Source organism: Cnephaeus nilssonii (genome assembly GCF_951640355.1).
Source record: "Cnephaeus nilssonii genome assembly, chromosome: 2".
Classification (NCBI taxonomy): Eukaryota; Metazoa; Chordata; class Mammalia; order Chiroptera; family Vespertilionidae; genus Cnephaeus; species Cnephaeus nilssonii.
Window position 1 is genome coordinate 62,501 of NC_137073.1, and position 18,415 is coordinate 80,915.

The 18,415-nt window shown below is 44.4% G+C and overlaps 1 pseudogene across 1 annotated transcript; it reads right to left on the minus strand.

Moving 5' to 3' along the window:
- Positions 1-14,901: 14,901 nt before the first annotated feature.
- On the minus strand, positions 14,902-17,336 carry LOC307109979 (phosphofurin acidic cluster sorting protein 2-like; annotated as a pseudogene). The gene is made up of 2 exons: positions 16,483-17,336; positions 14,902-16,340 (listed from the first exon to the last, which is right to left on the minus strand). The product of its transcript is annotated as a phosphofurin acidic cluster sorting protein 2-like (transcript).
- Positions 17,337-18,415: the final 1,079 nt, after the last annotated feature.

An 18,415-nucleotide genomic window follows, 5' to 3' on the forward strand; every position in this document is an offset into this window, starting at 1 on the left:
AAAAAGTCATAACAACGCTTACTGTTTCTGGCAGATGTCCATTATATGTCTGCTGCAGCAGCGATGAGAAGGCAGCCATGTCCCAGATGATCATTTGACAAAAGCAGCTCTTGCAACATGTGGGAGATGTAAAAAGCAATCGTGTAACTCATACCTCATCAATACATTTCCCTTGGACAATAACAAAGTTAACATAGTGTACTGACCCAGAGATGCAGTGCATGGAACACATGCACAAGGAAAACTCCAATGAAAATGAACGCCAATATTGGGAACAGGAAACATGGGTAAATGGAGTCACAAGGTCCCCGACTATGCTAGTGCAATGGGTGATGGCCCTGCAATGTGCAGGATGTGCGACATGCTAATGCTTGGTAGATAACCTCAAAAGCGTACACGCAAAAAGTACTTATATCCTGGCCAGTGGGCCTCAGTAGTGCAGTGAAAACCCATGATCCATTAATCGACATTTTATTCCAGAGCAGGACACATGCCCAGTTTGTGGGCTCGATCCCCATTGGGATGCGTGCAGTGCAGGATGCAGCTATGGAACGATTCACTCTGTCCATTAATAGTTCCATCTCCCTCCCTCCCTCCCTCCCTCCCTCCCTCCTCTCCCTCCCTCTCGGAAATAAATAAACATCAGAAGTAAAAATAACAAATGTAAATTCCTGGGGATAACAATCAATAAATAAAAGCTACCCCGACCAGATAGAAGAACGTACTGCAAAGCACTCTTAAACCTTGGGCAATGCCATAACTCAGTACCCGGAAAAACGTGCCTCGCAAGACACATGCGTGTCTCTGGCCCCTATTTTATGGCTCTTCCAGCAAACACCAAGGCATAGAAGAGTGTACTTTAAAGAAGTGTCACTGGCAAGATCTTAAACCTGACAAATAACTATCGGAAGACATTTCAACATTGCTGCTGCTGCTGCTATTTAGGTCTGTGGACTCATGAGTCAGCCAAGCACTGCCCTAACTGGGCTGGCTCAGTGGAGACACCGCCAGGCTTCACACTGCAGGATCCCAACCTCGATTCCATTCAAGGACATGTAGCTTAGGTAAAGGCACATGACCAACACGAGGCCTGCAGAAGGCACCTAAGCAATGTTTCTGTCTCAGGGATGTCTGTAAGTGTGCATGCCTGCCACTACATCTCTATCAAAATCTCAAGAAATCACACTTGTAAACAAATGAGCAAATTAAGAAATAAACAAGCAAACAAACAAGCAAATGGGAGCATGAACAACTGAACCAAAGAAAACATTGGGCGAAGCCCTGCAAATGGAAAAGGTGATGGCACAGAGAAGAAGGTCCATTCACAGACCGAAACGCACATGGAAATGTGGAATTATGAAAACATCTCCCTAAAACATTAAGGACAATGCCAATGTCATTGTAAATGCTGCCGGAGTAACAGAATGTGGGAAAACATCGCAGTGAAATGAAATCATTTCACTCATACATAGGAGAAAAGCTGAAAGCGACCAGAAACACAAGGGAACAAAGACATCCAAGTAACATAATGGGAAAACACGTATGAAGCTAACATGAACAGATAAAGATAGCACCAGAAAGAAAAACTGAATACAAAAATCAGAACAGCAAATGAAGAAGAGCAATAAGCACCAAGGACTTCATGTCTCACTCATAAACTAATAAGTAAATACTAACATAACATAATAGGTAAATATATGATTGGATAAATAAGTACTAAATAACAGAATAGATAACTTACGACTTGCATAAAGAAATAAAGAAAGAAATAGTCAAGGAATTAATTGAATGAGCAAATAATGACATTATTACAGAAATAATCACATAATGGAGTAAATCATTAAATAAATATGTAAATTATGCTGTAACCGTTGAAATTATTGAATAACTGACAATATGATGAAATGACTAAGTAAGTGAGTAAATAAATATGAAAGTAAAGAATTAACTAAACAAGTAAAGAACTAAAGAATAAATGTCTATATGAAAAAACACGATAGAAAGTGAAAGTAAAGAAAAGACTACATAAATAAAGGGAAAACTAAATAAATAAATGAATAAAAAATTACATAAAAAAGTAAACAAAAAAAGGTTAAGTCCAATAAAGAAGTGATAAACAGGAAATCAAGCAAAAAACAGATAAGAAATGAATTATTAATAAAATGCAAATCATTACTAAATAAACAAATGAATACATGATAAAGAACTAACAAAAATTAAGAAATAGGTGAGAAATAAACAATTAATAAATAAACGATTAATACGTAATTAAATATTAAAATATCAATGAATTAATTAATCACTAAAGAAAGACATTAACAATCAATTAAGAGAAACTAGTTGAACAAGCAACATGTAAATCAGTAAGAAATTCATCAATAACAAGTAAACAGCCATACCAAATAAAAGGTAAATAACACATAAAAAATGAAAATGAGTGATAAATGAGAAGTACATACTAAATAATAAATACCAAAAAAAGTAATAAATAGCAAGTAAATAATACACAGTAAATCAAAAGTAAATGAGACATAAAAATTAAATAGTAAGTAAGAACAATGTCATGAACGATAACCAAGTCAAGAGTAAATACATAATACACACCAGATTATGGAAAAATAACTAAGAAAATTATACACTAGCAAACAAATAATAACATAACTACACGAGTAAATGAAAACTAACTGAAAAGAGACATAAGTAAATGAATAAGCACAAAAGAAATAAGGAAATCCTACATAAGCCAATAGCAAAATAATAATAAAAATTGAAGAAATATATCAGAAAATAAAACATAAGCAATAATTGAGAAAATAAATGCTTACTCACAAATAAATAATAAACACAAAGTAAGTGATAAACAACAATTACAAAGTAATTAATAAAAAAGGTGGAAATAGCAAAGAACAAAGTAAATAAGAAGTAACTAACAACAAGGTAAATAATGAATAAGAAACAAATCAGTAAATGAGAAAATTAATAAATTAGCAGAGACTTTGTACATAAGTAAGGAATACATACACAGAAGACAAAAATAAAGAAATAAATATGTAAACAAATAAATATGAAAACAAACATGTGCATGAATAACTGAATGCATACATAAGTAAATGAAGAAGTATGCAGGTAAATCACTCAAAAGGCAAAAAAAATTAGTTCACTAAACACTAAAATCGATAAATAGCTTATAACATGAGTAAGCTAAAAAGTAAATAAATAAACAATTAAATAAGTAAATGAAGGAATCCCTAAAGAAACAAAGAAGCACTTACATAAATGATTAAGTAAGTAAATAAATGATCATGTAAATAAATACGTACTTAAATATATGAGGAAATCTAAGGGATAAATATGTAAATACATCGTTAAGGAAATACCCACATGAATAAATGAATAAATAAATAATTTATAAAGTAAGTAAAGTAATAAATATGGACACAAAGTCGTAAACACATAAGTACATCAATACATGAGAAATTAATAAGTTGAAAAGTAATTAGGTAAATAGACCCAAAAAAGAAAAGAAAAGTAATTAGGTAAGTAAAAAAGTTAGTAAATAGTTAAGTAAGTAAATCAGCATGCAAATATAAAGGTCAATATAGAAATAAATAACTAAATAAGTATGTAAGTAAACACCAAAGTAAATCACAAAATAAGTAAATAATTTCATAAGCAAATAAAGGACTGACAAAATAATAAAGTAAGGAAGGAAATAATGAAATAAGGAAGTAAAGAAATAGTAAATAAGCACATAACAAAAAAATAAATAAGTAAACGATAAATAATAAAGAGGTAAATAATACAATGAGAAATGAACAGCAAATGCTAGGTAAGTAAAGAATAAAACAAGCAGAAATTACATAATTAATTTAAGAAGTTACAGGGAAAAATTTAACGAAGCAACTAAGTAAGTAAGTAATTATTCTTAAAAATTCCCGAATAATAACTAAGTAAGAAACTGAATAAGTAAAAAATACTTACAATCATAACCAAGTAAGGAAATACTATCAAAATACATCAGTAAGTAAATAACAGGTAAATTAATACATAAAGAAGCCAAGAACATTTAATTAAAGAAATTTGCAATCAAGTACAGTGGAAACCAGCAACTAAGTAACAAGGAAATACCAAAGAAAGAAATAAGAGATGAGTAACACATGACAAAATACACATCAAGTCATGCAAAGTAACTAATTAAGAACGTGTAAGGAAGAAAATGGAAAATAACAGGTAAGTAATAAATAAGAAATCAAAACTAAATACCAAGAAAACAATAAAGAATAAATGAACAGGAAGTAATATACAATGCAGACAAATTACATAAAAATGATTAAATAAATAATAAAGAAAAGCTGAAAAATATATGTAGTGAACACGAAAGGAAACAATAAACAATAGGCAATTAAGTAAAAAATAAATGATAAATGAATACTAACAGCGCAATAACATGAAAGATCAAATCAATAGTAATCAAAACCAAGTAAATAATGGAAAAGGAAAATATTTTGAAAATAAATAATGAAGTAAATAAGCAAATAAATCAATAAATAAGTAAATTGGCAAACACATAAATGAACAAGTACATAAAGTAACTAAGCAATGCTTAAACTGAGATATTAAGTATTCAGAAAGCATAAACAAGTACCTATATCATTAAAAAAAAAAGCAAAATAAAATATACAGAAACGAACCAGGAAAAAAGAAAAAGAAAAAAAGTGAATAAGGTAGTAAATAGGTAAGTAAGTAAATAAGAAAGTAAGTACGTAAGTAATTAAGTAAGTAAATAAGTAATGAAGCAAAAAAGTGAATCATGACGTACATAAGAAGGTAAATACGTGAAATAAGCAATGAAAAATTAATCACCTAAGCAACGGAATGAGTAGGCATGTAAACAAGTAAATAAAAAAATAGGAAACTGCATGAGAAACAACTGAGAAACTTCAGAACCTGGAAAAGAAATAAAAAGCAATTCCACAAATACATGAGCAAACAAAGTAATAAACTAACAAATAGGCAGATAAACAAGCAAATAAACTGGGAAACCAGGTTAAAGCCATACAAAATCAGAGGCTGATGGGAACGGGCAGGAGGACAAGTATGTGACACCGTAATCAATAAAGAAATTTGAAGAAAAAATCAGAAGCTGAGGGAACATACTGCAAAGCACATCAGCAAACAGGGAAACAAAGGGAAAGTTGGAAGGTTGAAATTCCCTCCTTAACACATAGGAGAAATATCAATGCAATTATTAATAGTGCTAGACTACGGAAATGGGGGAAAGCATGGAAGCGAAAGCAATTCATTTCGCTCAGAAGTATCAGTAAAACTGAAAGAGACCTGAAACAATGGGTCAAGAACATCAAAAGGAAAGAACTGGAAAAGCATACATGAAGCAAACACAAGCAAATAAGGACAACAGCTCACAAAACAAAGGAAGACAGAAGGCAAGACTACAAATGAACAACACCACTGCACATGCATGACTTCATGTGTACCTCATGATTGATGTATCCCTCTTGCTTGGTATCTACAGGAGCAGCCCGCTGGCGGCGAATGGGCTCCCACAGAAACGGTGAAGCAGTATGACAATCAGAAAAAGGAAAGCACACGGGACAGCTGAGGTGTGCATAAAAACTCAAAGCAATAGCACATGTGGGGGGGCGGGGGCGGTGCCAGCAGGCTCCTCTTTGCAACCTTAAAGACTGAAGTACAGGCCATGATGGTAAAGCTCCCTCACAAGCAGGCAGTTGCACGGAACTCGCAGGAAAAGTGGGGACCCTTGCGCAAATAGCAGTGTAACAGCAACACAGACAATCGCAGAGGCTTAACACTCTTTACCTCAACCTCCACACAGAAAAGAAAATCTGTACATGGAGGAGCTAAACCTGGGAAAGAAACCCATGGATGTATTTCCCTTTTCAGATTCACTGACATCAAAGGATGCAGAGACAGAGAAAGCCTGGACACACCACGACGTAGTTCCAAACCAACAGCATACTTACCTGCGAGAACAACCGTGTCAGGACACCACGACACTTTGGCTAGAAAAACTGTCCTTCCTCAGGGAAGGTCCATGAAAACGGCGCAATATTGTTCTTTCTGAAAAAAGTTTTTTGGTTATGCTTTCTCTCACCTGTGAATCCTCATGGACGACACTTATAACTGAGCTTATAAGAGAAACAGACAGGGAACCCAACAAGGTGTAGCTCAGTGAACAGAGCTTCAGCCTGTAGAAGGAAGGAGCTGAGGACGGATTCCGGGAAGGGCACACATGCAAAGGCTTCCCACTCCATAGCCAGTATTACCATGCGGAAGGCAACCAATGCAGGGATGCCTCTAATGATGGCTGTTTCTGCCTAATGCACTCTCGCCTCCTCTCTAAAAGCAGTAAGCACCCATTTTGTTACAAAAGAGAGCTAGAGTGCAAAGGAGAGGCATCGGCAGAGAGAAACACATGCATTGGTAGCCTCCCACATGCAGCCGCCAGTCAGGGAATGGAGCCAGGAAGGGAAATGCAGCTCCAGGCCTTTGTCCTTTGGACAAGGCACTGCTGCAACCACACAGGCTGCCCGCAATCCCGAGACAGCATCGTGCTGAAGGCCTGCCCTGGACACGTAGCAGAAAAGCATGTGCCTTTCACAACAGGCGAAGCAGGGATGGAGAATATGGCCACATATCTCTCCTTGAGCACTCACTGAGGACCCGTGAGAGCTGTGTTAAAATGGAAGAAGAACTTACTCTCCTACTGCATCCTCACGCCTTCGACGGACCCTGGCTCCACCTATCCCGAGATGCCCATCAGGGCAAAACAGAAACGTAAGCCTAGGTCTGCTTCGTCCTTCCACACACAGACCCCTGCAACTCCTTCATAGGCAGTTGAAGCCACACCAAAACAGCTGCCTCCAGCTGTCTACTCGTCCCGTGCCTGCCCCAAAACTACCTATGCAAATAAGGCAGCAGACAACAGGCATGGACAATGACCATCCAGACACCTACTGAGAAGGGCTCCTGAGAAATAACTTAGTTCAAACACACCGGGAAAAAATGCCTCATCTGCATGTCTACACAAGGGCCTCCCTCACAAACCCCAAATGGGGAAATGACGGGAAATATGCTGGCCCAGAACACCGATCCCTAAGTCGTTTACACCGACACAAGAGCAAAATGGAACACACTCAGTAAATCACAACGGAGCTGAATTGCACAACGGGAAAAAGAATTGAGTCAGGGCATCGTGGCGCCAGGACTTCATCAGGCCATGACAAGCACTGCAGGCGGCGCAGAGGTAAACACATGAACCATCGGTCGGTCACACACACCAGACAGTGGAGGCAGATTCTGGATCCCAGAAAAGGAACCTGGCAGAGCACACACAGCAGATCAAGAACCAAATGCAAACAGGACACATAAAGCCAGAGCGCGGACCATAAGCACCAAACAGCTGGCGAAAGAAAATGACACAGGACACTTCAAATAAGGACCCGAACCCACAGGCGCACATGGACAAGAAAACCAAAGGCAAAAAAAAGGCACACCCAGTCCAAACCCAAAAAAACAGACCAAGGCATACCTTCCCACCATTCACACGGAGATCACAGATTCCGCAATCAAAACTGAGATCTGCATACAGGGAGTCAGGTACCTAGTCAGGCACTTCACAACAGAGGCATATCACCACGCGACGGACACAGGAGGTAAACAACATGCCCTCACACAGTGTAAATGGCACCAAGACCTCAGTGACCTGAACCAACCCCTATCATCTTACCCCCAAACCATGTAACCTGACAATCCTGTGCAGACAACACCAACACTGAACAACGCACAGAAAGAAGCAGCAGTACCAAAGAGTGGACAGGATACAAATTAGCACATGTCCCCGGAGCAAAGTAGACAGCCTGGCAGCACGACGGGACCTGAAATGCTCACGACACTCACTCCCAATAACCACAGAAATCAAAACAGGACCGGGTCCCACCTGCGAGTTTCAAAAAGTACTGTTTCTGCCTCGTTGCAGAATCCCGAGTCCCAAAACAGCAGATGGCAATCTGAAAAGCATTGCTTGCCAACAAGACTTCAAGAAACAACACAGGCACACATCCTTAGTGAAAACGCGTGCCATTCCAACTGTAGCCACAAGGTGGCGGCAAAGGATCAAACATCACACGAAGAAGTTGCAAAGTTGCCAAGACAGGACCAACCAAGACTTGCAGCAATAGCCACAAGGTGGCAGCAAAACATAACACACCACATGTACACGATCAAAGGAAGAAGAGACGGGAACATCTGTAAATCAAAGAGCCGATAAAGGGAACCCACAAACGACAAAAAAAAGTGCTCAGGCAAGCCCAAGTAACTGAGGACCCCTGAAGGGGCGAACGGCCGCGCAGGCCGAGCAAAGAAATAGGCCACCTTGTCGCAACAGGGACAACACCACTCCCAGGGAAAAAAAATAAAACTAAAAATTAGAAATAAAAAAATAAAAAATAAAAACGCAGCCCAAACCAATTGGTATCACTGGATGGAGCGTCCTCCTACAGAATGAGAGAATCGGGGTGCGACACCACTCAAGGACCCATGCCTTGGCAGCGCTCACAACCACAGCAACGGGTGTGCAGGAGGCAACTGATCGATGTTGGTCTCTCATGGATTTCCCTAAGTATGTGACCCTCTCCCTGTGCTCTACCAAAAAATCGAAAAATGCATATTTTCTAAAAAAAGGAAAAATGAGGCGCAACCAAAGCAGCGCAAACTTTGGCTAAGGCAGTCAACAGGACACACGCACTTCAAGTCACACCCAACCCGCAGTTGGCCACCGCACTTCCCAGGTTCCCTACCCGTCTCACCTCAGGAGTCAGGAAGGCAAGCGCGATGCCAAGATCCTACGGGTGAATGCGAGAAAGGCGATCCCCCAGGAAGGTTCCAGGTCTTCAAGCGCCGCACGAAGGAATCATGCCGAAAACAGGACGATGAGAGGCAATGAGCACAGAGGCCTGCCTGGAGACTGTGGAATCGGAACCGCAAAGCGAACCATAGCTGAGCAGTACTGTTTTGGCAGCAGACTTCAGGCAGCTCAAACCTATCCGCAAAACTCTTGGCTTCCCTCCTTGAAATGCCCTGAGGTAGGAATGCTTGAAATCTGCATCTACACAAAGAGCTGGGCTAAGCCATTGTCTTCTGCCAGCAGAGACCTTGCACCTCCAAGACATGCGGGCAGGGAGTGACTTCCCTCTTTCCGTGGCCCTGCGGCTCTACCTCTTTGTCATGACTATCAAGCTAATAGCCGACCATCAGGGAGCTCAAGCACGCGCCGCCCCTCCCTGCAAGAGAAGGGGATGCCCATCACCCCGCTGCGGACCTGATCGCTGCGCTTTCCTAGCGGAGCCCTGCCCCACACCCAGAATGCGGCACCCAATGAATTCCGTGGGAAACAGTAGGTTTTTTAGAAAATTAAACCTAGGAATTAACATTCTAAAATTTAAAAATGTATCTTTATAAAAGTGAATAAAATGTGCTAGGCACTGAAAAAGCATCTGAGGAAAAATGCAACAGCCATATCTGATTATTAAAGTACTATTGTCAAATACAAACAGGAAGATAGTTGCTAAATGTCTTTCACTTAAAACCCTCTAAAAGGCCTCATTGCACTTGGAATACATTTTACAGCCTGAACAGGACTCTGCAGGCTCTGCACCCCGTTGGCCTGCACAACTTCCTGTCTCACACTCTCCCCTTTCCTCCAGCCACACTGGCCCTATTTCATTTCTTCAACCCAGTGAGCTCTTCCCCACCTCAGGGCCTTTGCACACACACCTCTCTGTCTGCAAGGCTCTTTGCTCAGGACTTCATAGGACTGACCTTTTTTCTCCTTTACATCTCACCCAGAAAAGACATCCACATGTGGAAAGTGTTCTCTATCTCTATATCATGGAATTAAATAGAGTCTATTTATATCCTCTCATTTTTTATTTTCAAAATTTTCATTCCACCTGCATTAGATTTTCAAAAGGAAAAAGACACAGTAAAATGTGTTGATCTTAAATACATTTAAAATGTCTTTGGTAAGATCTGAAATATTGATCTAAAGTTTTCCCCACAATAATTGACCAGCTGTCCCAGTGCTATTTGTTGCCAAAGGGCCCCCATAATGATCCACTCAGTCCCACGTGTGCAGGGCCCTGTTCCTGATGTCGCTGCCCAGCTCCCATGGCCTGCTCACTGCAGCACCCGTTCCGCACTGCTTGAGAATCCTGTCTATTTGACAGAGCAAGTCCCCTCCTTATATTCTTGTTAACTGTTTCCTGATTTGTTTCCATATTTTATAGATAATAATTTGAAATAGTTTTTGATTTCCCAAAATCCTGTTATGATTTTTACTTCAAATAAGTAAATTTTAGATTAATTCAGGAGAATATGTGCCTTTGCAATATTTTATCTTTCTATACAGAAATTAGTAAGTCCATGCCTTTATGATTAAATGGAGAAATAGAGCATTGGAAGGCCCGGGGCAATTCCTGTTAACATCTTACTGCTTTAGATTGTTTTGTTGATGTCACACTTTGTATTTCCACCTGATGATTGTTTACATACATGTGTATTTATTATAGTAACGGGCCATATATATTGAGTGCCCACCACATGCCAACTCTATGTTGAGCACTTTATTACTCAATTTTATCCTTGCAACGCATTTTTCACGTGAAAAGAAGAAGCCTTAAAGAACTCAGCTAAGATGCCTGAGGTTTTAATGCAAGTGGCAGTGCCATTCTTCTCAGAAAAAAATATTTTTAGTTAATCCTCACCCAAGGATATGTTCCCCTTCTTTTTTAGAGAGAGTGGGAGGGAGGGAGGGAGGGAGACAGAGAGAGAGAAACATCAATGTGAGAGAGAGAGACATTGATTGGTTGCCTATTGCGCTTGCCCAGACCAGGGTATGTACCATTGACTGGAATCAAACCCAAGACCCTTCAGTCCACTGGCTCCCAACTATTACAGGCTCACAGCTCTGTCTCTTTCTCTCACTCTCCGGCTGCTCTAATTTAATTGAGAACATCCAGAATTTTCTTCTGGTCACTAGTATAAAGAATCTCATTAAACTCACTGAAGTCACATGGCCACATACAACCATCATCACTGTGGTCTGGCCAGTGAGATGTGCTGATACCTCCACTCTGATGTCCTGAACCACACTCCCCAGAACCACCTGAGTGTGGAAATTGGCAGCTGTTAGAAAGGGGGAAATGGAAGTCATGTCCACCGTGGGCCATTGTCAAATAAAATATTGACTTCTGGTTTCCACTCTGACATATAAAGAGCTTGGAAGTCCTTACTCCCATCCTTACAAGAAAAAGAAAAAAGATGAACAATCTGAAAAACAGGAACTCTTTATCAATCCATCTGAAATTAACTATAACTATGAAATACAATACAAGCTAGCCTATCTTCCTGATAAGACGGAAAACATCTTTTCCACGCAAAGTGAGAGACAAAATCAAAAAGCATGATAACAGAAGACAGATTTGACCACATCAAAATGTAATTCATCTAATTGGCAAAACACACATCAAATTGAGACAAATGGCAAGCTAGAGACAAATTTGCAAGTTACATGGCAAAAAGCTGACATCCATGGCAATTCAGATTTGCAAACAATCCAATGGAAAAGAGGGCAAAAGTCTCAAACAGAAATTCCAAAACAAGGAATAGGCCAAAAGTGTGGGAAATATATCCAACTGCAGTTTAAACCAGAATGAAAAATTCAAATAAAAATATTGCTCTTTCTCACCCTGGTCAGGGTGCCTCGTCAGTTGGTTGGAGAGGCATCCCATACACCAAAGGGTTGAAGGTTCGATTCCTGGTCAGGACACATACCTTGGTTGTGAGTTCTGAAAATGTTCTGAAACTAGAGAGTGTTTGTGATGTTATGGAACAGTTGCAAAAAAATTGTGAATATACTTGATGTTGGAATTTACACTTTGAAGGATCATAGAGTTAAAATTTATATAAATTAAATTTATTTTAATGTAATATTATTAAATTTTATTTACAATACAAATGTTACTCAATAGTATAAGAAAAATACTTTAAAATTCTAAGTGTGTGTAAGATAAACAGAAAAAAAATTTTAATTGCTATTATTAGGGAGGGAAAGTCCTCTCTGCCATGGCAGCTGACACACACTGAGGCCCAGGACCTGGGACCACAGGCCTCCCAGGAGCTGAGGCGAGTGGCTCACAAGCTGCAGGTGGATCCACATCTGGAAGTGCAGTGACAGCTGTGCCTGGAGCCTGCTCTGGGTCTGGAGAGAGCAGCAGAGTTGGCGTTTCCTCTTTAGGTGTTTCCTGATCTTGCTCTGGAGCTGCTTCTGTAGATCCTGGAAGAGAACATGTTACACCATGACTGCCTTTTGTGCGCCTTCCAGGGAAGGGACCCTCCCATCTCCATCACTGAAGTCCCAGTTCAAGCCCCCACCCCAGGAAGTCCTCCAGACTGCAGGCCCTGGGCACTGACCTGAGCGACGCTGTGCTCCTGACTAACCACAGCCTCTGGGGGCTCTTCTCTGTGTGGCCCAGCCACATGCCCTCCCCCTCACAACCACACACTCCTCCTCCTCCTCCTGTGTCTCCGCCTCAGTGGGCTCAGGTGCTCCAGCTGTGAGGGAGATACTGGGCCTGGTTTGGCAGCTCTGGGACTGGAAAGGTGAGCTCTATGCAGGCCAAAAGCATGATCAGGCTGGGAAATTCTGGCGGCCGATAAAAATCTTCAGGGTACTGGTCCAGCCAGATGCCCAGGATGCAGGAGATGGCCCTGGGGAGAGAGAGGTGGGCAGCAGGGTCTGAGGCCTGGCCTTTCCTTCCACACGGCCCTCCCAGAGCACAACTCAGAGAGCCTGGGGTCCTGTGCCTGCTGCTCCTGCCCATCCAGAAGCCAGACCTACTCCTTGTCCACCTTCAACCTGGCAGTCCTGGCAGAGACGCGCCTGGTCACCCAGGAGGGGCTGGCAGAAAGCACTCCTGACAGTCTAGAGCAGGCTTCCTCAAACTACGGCCCGCGGGCCACATGCGGGTGTTTTTGCCGTTTTTTTTTTTTTTTAATTCAAAATAAGATATGAGCAGTGTGCATAGGAATTTGTTCATAGTTGTTTTTTTTAACTATAGTCCGGCCCTCCAACGGTCTGAGGGACAGTGAACTGGCCCCCTGTTTAAAAAGTTTGAGGACCCCTGGTCTAGATCATTGAGGGAACCACCTGCCCCCTTCTTCAGGGGAACCTGACATGCTCTCTCAGTGTCCCTGTCCCCTCCCACTACCCTCCTCCCCAAAAGTCAACTCCATGAGGACAGGGAGGGCTGGTGTCTGCTCTGTTCATGTCACTCATTGGCACACAGTAGGTGCTCTAGGAATAGCTGACCAATGAGCGAACAAAGAAAATCTGTCTGCACCTCTGGCAACCCAGAGACCTCCCAACACCTCAGACTTTGGCTCCTGCACCTACGTGCTGCCTAATTCACTAGATGCCTGTGGGGTTCTTCTCCTCCCATTGACATTTACCTCCCATGGGTAGAGAGCAACAGCCACGCTGCCACTGAGGAGGTTCTACCAGATTGGTGAGCAAGGTCCCGGGATAGGGGTGCAGGCAGGACTGGGATTAGGAGCGGAAGGGTATGAATTTTCTGAGGGGCTCACTCTGTCCACTGACCTCCCCACTCGCCCACACCACCCATATCCGCACGCACAGCTCCCTGACTCGTGTCTTTTTTTCTAGGAGAAGCCCTCAGACCTCTGCCCTCTTGCAGAAATCCCACCATGAGTGGGATCCAGGGTTCTGCCAGCACCTTGAACTCACACTCCCCATACTTCTCTCACAGCTCTGATCCAAAGCCAAATCACATTTTCTGCTGGAACAGGGGTCCACCATCCTCTTCACAGTATGGGAAGATGCAGCCATAGGGAGAGGAGGCCAGGAGGACGTCACATCGGCTGTCCTGTGGGCACTATGAGCCTGTGTAGCCTAGTGTGACGGAATCGCTCCCGACTAGAAGGAAGCTCTGCAGTGCAGGCTTGGGGTCTGCTGTGTGCGCTGGATTATGGTCAGTGCCTAGAGACGTGTCTGTAACTGGCAGACTTCTCATATATTTGCTGAATGAGTGAGCCCAAACCAAACCCATCTCAGATAGCTGGGTGAGTCTGAACCCCACTGCTCACCCTGGGGTTTCTGATCTGGCTTCACCCAGGATAAGGAGCCATAATGGAATCTCCAGTCTCTTTATCTAATGAGAAAAGTGCTTAGCCCTGTGCCCTGAGGAGAATCACAAATTTGGCAGAGACTCTGCCAACAGGAAGAGAAAATGACCAATTGACTCAAACACAGCCCCTCCAGCAGACCTCTCCACTTTCCAGCACCCAGAGGCACCCCACTGAGACCCTACAATAACCCTATTGGGCCTCATTTCTCCCCATGTTCCGAGGAACAAACACTCAGAGACATGCAGTGACCTGAAGTTTCAGAGCAAACAGGTGGCCAATGACCACTGTGCTGTGCAGGGGCAGGGGCTCACCTGGTACATGGTTGGTCTCTCACCTGTTGTAGCAAATGCTCTATAACAACACGGATGGTGGGGACAAATGCGGGGTCCCTGCCCAGGAAGGTGGGCACCTGGTATTTGCCCCGTTTGTCCAATCAGTGAGCCCAGGTGGTCATTACCACACTGGTCCTTTGTTTTTTCTCTTCTGCTTTGCCTTGTGAGGATGGAGTTTATTGGACACCACGAGTGAGTGTCCTGGGGCCACTGGGCTGGTTAGCAGCTGGGCCTGTCTCCGTGCTAAACTAAACTGTGAACAGAAAAGCAGCTGGTCCTTCCCGGGCTTGGCCAGGGCAGGGGGATGGGCAGGGGACAGGCAGGCTCAAAGGTGCGATTGGAGCATCTGAAGATGCGGGTGGGGAAGTGCTTGATGTGGGAGCTTCACGTTGTTCCACTGCACGCCGTCAACGAGGACCCGCAGTGTGTCCTGAGGGTGCTTGGCCCTGCAGATCAGGCGGCTGATGCCCTCGAGGCACTGGCTCTGGTACACCATGTCCTTGTCCTTGGTTTTCTTGGACAAACACATCACCTTCTTGTTGTTCTCCTTGTCCACAGTCATGGACTGGAAGGGCGTGAGGGCGTGGCTACAACCTCACCACTGCTGGGCAGCCTGCTGACCTGCAGAGACTGGAAGGTGTACTTGAGGGTGTTGCTGGCAGTAGCCTGGTCTTTGTTCTCAGAGTCTCTCTTTCTGTCTGTGGGCTGCGCTGCCGTCCAGTAATCTACCAGTAGCCCCATCAGCTCAGCACCAGCCCCGAAGGATATGAGAGGCCTCCTTGTTTGCCGCAGACCTGTATGGCCGGGGCGGCGGGGGGAGCGGGGGGGCCAATGACAGCACGCTAGAGCCCAAGCGGGCCGCATAATCTCAGTGTCCTGATGCGACCCAGAATGGTCCCACACTTCAAGGTCCACCACCCCCATGAAGGGAATGATGTTTAAGGACTCCTCATTGGGGCTCTTCTGTTTGTAGGTGAGTGTGGCCTCCACGATGGGCAATTGGTGGACACAGTTGGCCTCGCGGTGTACTGTGTGATTCTCAACACCATGCCCAGCCTGTCCTACACAGCCCTCTAGGCCTCCGTGTAGAATAGGTCCCGCCTGGGCAGGTCCTGGAAGAAGCTCTTGTAGCGGTAATGCACAGAGCCCAGGTACCTGGCCACGGGGTGGGAACCCAGCAGATGACTAGGAAGCACATGTAGCCCATCCGGGGGCAGGGGGGCACGGTTGTAGGACAGCAGCTCTAGGAAGAGCCACAGCACAGAGCTGAAGTACTGCTGTGCCCCTGCCACCGGGATCTTCACAGGCATCGGGGGCTGGGAATTGTAGTGACAGGGTCTCTGAATCCACAAGACGATGTTGCTGAAGGCCGCCTGGACCTCAGCCTTGGAGCAGGTGCACACCCCGGGCAGCATGTGTTGCTGCAGGACTCAGACTGGAACTGCCCCTGCCAGTCAGAGGTGTTGAGGAGGAGGATGTTCTGGGGCAGCTGGTGTCAGAGATGAGGATGTGATTCAGCTGGTCGTACACCGTCTCCCTGAGGATCTGCAGCTGGCTCAGCGGGTCGGGGCAGTGCTTGTTGTTCAGGCTGTGGGCCCGCTTGTTCCTGGCTGTGCCACCTGCTGCTCCTTCAGGGATGTGCCCCAGCCCCAGTGGCCTGCCTGCTTCCCCTGGGATCTGGTGGAGGGGATGAGGAGAGACTAGGTCTTAGTGATGCATCCATTGGTTGCTTGAGGCTTGTCTTCTCCGTCACCTGGGTTGGACCTGGAGGCTCCTCTGGCGCTGGCACTGTGGATGCTCTAGCTCTCTGTCTGAGAGCTGGGCTGGGACAGGTCTTCCAGGTATGTCTTCAGGGTCCTGAGGACACTCTCATAGGCCACTGTCACGGTTCTTTAGTGAGTCCTACAGCAGATCCAGGTCCTCCACCTCAGGGACCTGCTCCGAAGACTCCTGCTCTGAGTCCAGGACCTCCTTCCACACTTGCACCCTGCGCAGCCACGCCCCAACTTTCTTGTTGGCATCTTGTTGCCTGGTCATCAATGGGGATCTTACTTCTCCTTGGTGCTGCTTTTTGGACTCCTCAAAGTCGAAGTCCTCCTCCTTTTGGTCCTGCCCGTGCCTGGGATCATTGCTGGCCTGCTGATCTGAGAATATTTCATACTCCATCTCCAGATAATGAACCCGAGACTTGGCCTTGAGGCCAGCCTTCTGGGTGCTGTCCTCGGGGTCGATGGGCTGGCTGGACAGGGAGGAGATGCTGACCTCAGCCACGTGGGCAGATGCCTCCGTGATGGTGCTATGGAGGCTCAGCATCTGGCCACCCTCGAGGCGTCGCTGCAACACCTCAGCCATGTCGATGGTGCCCACGGCGAGCGTCCGGTAACCCAGGATGGTCTGGTTTTTAAGGCGCTGCTTCTGTTGCAGCATGATCTGTAAGTTGTTGCCTTCTCTTTTGAGGGAGTGAGAGTACCACAGGGAGAAAGTCAGCGCCAGGTCGGTCTTCACGTGACCACTAGGGGGCAGCAGAATCTCGTCTGACCTCAAGATGTTTTTGGAGTCCTGGATTTTAACAGTGATCACCACAGCACTGAGCGCCTTCTCCAGCTCCTTGTAGATCAGCAGCTTGGTTAAGGTGAGGCTACATAGCCTGGGCACGCAGGTGGGGCTGGAGCACTCCACCTCCCAGGTGGAAATCAAGTTCATGGGCACCTGCGTGCTGAGTGCGATGGGCATGCTGTCCAGGCCCGCAGGCGCCGACATAGCGGTATGATTTCTATCCTGTGTTGGGAGAGGGGGAACATGCCATCAGAGGCAGCTCATAAACTGCCAGGTGGGTTGGGGGCTGCAGCTCAGACTGAACCCCAAGCACTCAGTGATTGGTGGCAAGAGGTGGGACAGGAGTGATCGCAGGGACCACATGCTAACCTGGCGGCCTTGCAAACTAGAGACCTAAAGTAATCACAAAGGATGGTCTGAAATTAAAGTGTTGTGTGGTGTTTTTTAACTAAAAGCAGCTTTTGGTGGATAGTGGTGTCCTAGGTTGTCATCTTCCCTGAAAAAAAGGTCTATCTTTATCTTAACTGAGCCTGTCTATTGTCTTTTTGCATCTATAAGAACATATTTTTGTAATATCAAAGTCATTTTCCTTTATTCAGACCCCTCGAAGCACAGGCACTGCTCTGCTCTCTGCAGAGACCACACATCCCCTCATTGTTATTGAGTTCATTGTTGACTGTTCACATTCTGCACACACCTGAGTAAAAGAAGTACATGTCTACCATTTTACCTTTTATCCAGTCCCAGAGAGTTCCCTGCTGTGATTTCTCCTGCTTCCCTAATCTGTCACCAATGGATTTCATGAAACCCACACAAGTCTCCATTTTTCATTGTAATGTATAAAATAAGGTGCAAAGCTGCCATTCTCCGGAGCATTATTATCTCATTTGGTTGAGATTTTGCTTCACCGCAATTGTCTACACTTTGGCTCAAATAAAGTCACAACAATTCTGCACAGGTTTCCATGTTTTCTACACGGACAAGAGAAAAGGTTCTCGGCAGGCAACGTAGACTTGGAGGTGAGTGATGATGTGACACATTGGTGTCTTAGTCATTTCTTAGCAGAGGACGGACAGCACCTCCCTGTGTTAACAAGGTCACCCTGGGATTTCTGACAGAACATCCCATTCTAAGATGGGAACGGAGGCTTTTCCTGGGGTGGGAGGGTCTGGATATTAGGACAATGGGGTGTTCAGGGCAGCACCGTTGACATGACAACAGGAGGGGATCACGTCCAGGTCCCACAGCAGTGAAGAGATGGATCGCCAGCCCTGATAACAGGC